Source organism: Chaetura pelagica, unplaced genomic scaffold, assembly GCF_000747805.2.
Source record: "Chaetura pelagica isolate M959 unplaced genomic scaffold, ChaPel_1.0 scaffold158, whole genome shotgun sequence".
In the NCBI taxonomy this organism is placed as follows: domain Eukaryota; kingdom Metazoa; phylum Chordata; class Aves; order Apodiformes; family Apodidae; genus Chaetura; species Chaetura pelagica.
Window position 1 is genome coordinate 2,150 of NW_009954182.1, and position 4,969 is coordinate 7,118.

The window sequence follows — 4,969 nt, forward strand, 5'->3', positions numbered from 1 at the left end:
GCGGGTCAGGCTCCTTCTCCGGTCCGGTTTGGTCCAGGCTGGGCAGGCAGGGTCCCCGGGAGCGGGCACGATCCCTGCGAAGCGGGCACAGGTGGCCCTCCCTCCTCCCGTCTCCATTTCTCCGGGCAGCGGGAGTGGGGTTCAGGCAGGTTCAGGTGCTGCAGTGGGGTCTCGTCCCAAGCAGGCAGAGAGAGCGAGTAGAGCCCTGCAGATCTTACTCTCTTTTTATAGATCAGAGATCATTTTTCCAGAAAGTACCACTGTCTGAATTAGCCAGTCACCATTGGCCAGGTACATACTCTGTCAGAGGCAGTTTTTAACCTATTGTCTATTTTTCTGCCAGTTATTGTGCTGTGTTCTTGCCGTGCACTTATCTATCTGATAGGGCAAGAGGCCTGCTCATTCCGTCCTTGTTTGAAACAGAGAAAAGGCGTCACTCTTGCTTTGCTGCTTGAAAGGCATTTTTTGTTTAGTCTTATGTGGGGGAAAGAAGATGGACCGTTCCCCACAATCTGCCCACATGTAACCATTTGTTCCAGATGAGGTTCTAATTTTTTCTTTAATGTCAATGGCTACATGCCTTTCAATGACTCAGGTAGCACACGAATCAGAATATTCATACAGTCAGGATTAATTCTGATATTAAGAGGGCTTTCTTCATGAGGGACCAGCTCATGATATAGCTGCTGAATTAGACCAACTGAATAGCTGCTGCTTTGTGAATATTATCCAGCAGTCTGGATGAGTCACCTCTCAACACAGCAGGTTCACTTCGTGAAAGGGGGTCTGTAAACCCCACATTTTAGGCAACTCTTTGTGTGATGGTCCATGGATATCTGGGATCTCCTGTTGTTACCAGTATTCCTGATCCCCAGTATCCTGAGGCTTCTTCCTCAGTTAACATGATGTTGTCTCCCCCTGAAGCAGATACTTGAGTGACATAATATCTGTTTCATAAGGAAGGCAGCTATATTCCCTCTTTAATTGTGCTATTTCCATTGGGGTGTACATTCTCTCCTTATATACCACATTTTTCAGTTTGACTTCACCCTCTCTGTGGTATGAAATAACTGTACACACGACTGGGCGAAGATGTTTGTGCTTTATTTTGTGCCTTCCCCCTTCCTCCTCTGAACTATCAGAAGAGGAGAAAGAGGAAGCACTTTCTAATTTGGTAGCCAGATAATGAAATTTCTTTTCTAATTTGTCCATTCTTTTATTGATCAGTTTTGTCATTTCGCATGTGAATGACTCCAATCCTCCCTCTGCCTGACTATGCTTAAGAGCAGAGGGGTGTGGTGTTGTGTGTTTGGTATGCTCGCTGGTGCTTGCCCCTCTTGTGTAGTGGGTGTAACCCTGTAAGTGGGTGTAACCTGGTAGCTGGAGGGCACTTCCTCCTGAGGAGCTGTTGGTGTTATGGGAGGATTAGTGGGAGGAGTTGCTACCCTGAGGGGAGGAGATACGGGTGGTGATTGCTGTTTTTTAAGTTTACCCTTTATGGTGGACCTGCATTTGCCAGTTTTCATTACAGGCTTTTTTGAGCAAGATCCCAGTTCTTCCTCCTCTGTTGTATACTAGCTTTCAAAGTCAGACTCACTAGAGTCCGAGCCTTCCTGATATTCAACAGAATCATCAAATGTGGCCGAATTATTAGATTTTAGAGTGACCAATTCATTGCGAAGTTCCTAATTTCCTTTCCAAATTACTATAGCAAGGGTAAAGAATGTTCACGCAATAAGGCAATACGTACCCCACTTTTTGATGTCTTTTTTTATATACTTTGGAATGTTTATTCCCCCCTCCAGGTATTGCAAATCCTCTGCTAATTCAGCTAATTTCCCTTCCTTGTATTTCTTTGATACCATAGAAGATAACTGTGGCGAGGGAAGGTAACCATTGGCATTCAGGTGTTTCTGAAAAGTGATCACAATAGGACACTGTTCAAGTTCTTGTTGTACAGTTAACTCATTTTGAGCCTCCTTTTCTGCCGTGGAAACAGCACCATTGGCTGCATCACCGCTGAATTTTGCTCCCATTGTTACTTTGTTTTTTGTTCTTATTAGAAACACAGTGAGCATGACAAGATACTCCCCAGATAACGCTTCTGACACCAGAAATTAATATGTCGCGATCCATGACCTATTATATCTCCTTTTTGGAGTGATTTAGCTTGTCAGGATCTGCCGAGAGGTCCGCATACACTCTCACAGAGGAGCAGGAGCTTCGGCACTGACTTTTCAGGTGAGGCACTTGCTTACTAGTGTTTCCAATAACAGCAGTCAATCCCCAATTAGAATTTACGAATACATGGTTTATTGTGGGGAAAAATAAAACAATTTGGGGCAGGAGGTTCAAAAAAGGTAATTAAAACACGTAGGAGCTATGAAATATCTTTAAAACACCAAATACCAAGAACTTATATATGCCTTAATACTTATATATAGGTACACCTTATTTACACACCCAGATTAATTGTCTATGAGGGGAGAAGGAAGAGGGATATGCCCAATGCTTGTCCCGTATAGGGTGTTGGTTTGTGTGCAGGTAAGACAGGAACACCTTAGGGAGAGAATTATGCCTTCCCCTGCAACCCGGTTTTGGAACCACAGGTGGCAGGAATTAGCCTCACCGCACGTGCTCAGCAGCAGACAGGTTCCTGAGGTGGGTAGCTGAAGGCAATGCAGGCAAGCTGGCTGGAAAAGCTGCGGCGAGACAGGACAAGCTGGGTCAAGACGGGTGCCAGGACTAGCCGGGAGCTGGGACTGCAAAAGCCAGGAGCCGGGCTGCAGGGATGAGCCGGGGACTTCAGGCTGATGGGCACCCCCAAGGCGCAGGTCACCCCCCCAAAGCAAGTGGCAACAGCAGCAGCAGCAGCAACTGCAACGGGGGCGGCTTCAGTGTCTGTGTGAGAGCGCATCCTGGAAAACAAGCAGCAAAAGCACGCTGAAAAGCAAGGAGCTTCAGTGTCTCTGGAAAAGCGCGCCCCAAAGCAGGTCTCCTTTGCTCCCAGTTGGCCAGTTTCGAATTTCTAGGCTTCTCAGCCAATCAGACGGGACTTTGTCCCACCACTACAGCTGTTTTTCCCGCCACGTGTGCTCTCCAGCAGCAGCTACCCCCTCAGGGCATCCAAGTTGTTGTTTTCTGCAGAGGAGGCAGAGGAGAGGGTTCAGTGCCTCGTGGAGCAGCCGTCTTTACGCCAGTTATGACTGCTGACCTAAAGGGCATTTTCTGTTCATGTGAGGAAATATCTGGTCCTTCACACATCATCTTCTGGGAACGCTGCAGCCTGCTCATTTTATCAGCCATTTCATGAGTGTTGTCAAGTGTGTTGCTGTCTGTGCAAATCCCATTCTCACACAGTTTTATTAACTTCCCTAGAGTTTATGTCTGTATTAGTGATCCTCAGCAGGTATACCAAGCTGTTCTGGACTTTCTGATCCATATTTGTATATATTCCCTAATGCTATGCCATAGAAACATCACTTAAAACACACCCAAGCTTGGAACACAAGGCTGTATTTACAAGCATGATTCTTAAGCTTTGAGTGGCTTAAGAATTTTTATTTTCTTCAAAATATTTGTTTATAGATACCTTGCTATTTGGTGTGAGAATGTGGCAGAATTTGGAAGGCGCATTCGTCTTCAACCATGGAACTCCCTTCAAGTTTAGATTAATTAACACTCTTGAATGTTTCTTTATTCTTTGTTTTAAGAATATGACTCACTTAGTGTAGATGCTGGATGCAAAGGAAGCAGAATGAAGTTCCTGTAGCTACTGAAGTGAAAAGACAGATCTGAAAGTTGCCCAAATTTTTTGAACACCTGACTACAAATTAAACACCTTTTCCTTCTTGAATTGAAACTGCACTTGAACATTGTGTCAGCTTGCTCTTCAAGGTGGGTGCTCCAGCACTGAGTGAGGGGGGATCTAACTGAAGTCTATAAATACATGAGGACATTAAGAAGGCAGGGACCACCTCTTGTCACTTGTGCCCTGTGATAGGACAAGGCGCAGTGGATTCAAACTGGAGCCCAGGAAGTTCTACCTCAACATGAAGAAGAATTTATTTCCTGTGAGGGTGACACAGCCCTGGGACAGGCTGCCGAGGTTGTGGAGTCTCTTCTGGAAACTTTCAAGACCTGTCCGGATGCCTTTCTGAGTGATCTGCCCTAGTTTTGGTTCTGCTGTGGCAGGGGGGTTGGATTTGATGCTCTCCAGAGGTCCCTTCCAACCAGGACCACTCTGTGATTGATCCTGTGATTCTGTAACCCCCTGCCAGCCCTATGTGCTCTGCAGTGCCCACCACACGCAGCCCCTCCTGAGCAGCCCCTGCTGCCCCAGCAGATCAACACTCCTATCCAATGTAGTGTCTTCTTCAAACTGACTGAGGCTGCACTCAATCCCCTCATCCAGATAATTGATAAAGACATTGAACAGGCCTGGCCCCAGCACTTAGCCCTGAGGGACACTCCTGGTGACCAGCCCCAACTGGATTTGACCCACTTACTACAACTCTCATTTCTGTATCCAGAGAATAGAACACTTGCCTATGCCCTGATTCACTAGCTTCCCCGGGAGATGCCGTGGGAGATGGTGTCCAAGGTCTCACCAAAGTCCAGGTGGACAATGTCCACAGCCTTTCCCCCTTCACCAATCGGTGGTTCACGTGGTCATAGAAAGAGGCCAGGTTGGCCAAGCAAGGCCTCCTTTTCCTAAACCCCTGCTGGCTGGCCCTGATCTGACTGCCCTGCACGTGCTATGGGAGGGAGCTCAAGATGAGCCTTTCCATGATCATTCCTGGTTCTGAAGTGAGGCTAATAGGCCTGGAGTTCCCCAGATCCTCCTTCTAGCCCTTCTTGTAGATGGGGTTGATCTATGGAATAACCCTTACAACCTGTAAGGTTATAAAGAAGCTATAAGTGCTGGGTGCATGGGGATCGCTCCCCCACAAACATGCACACCCTAGAG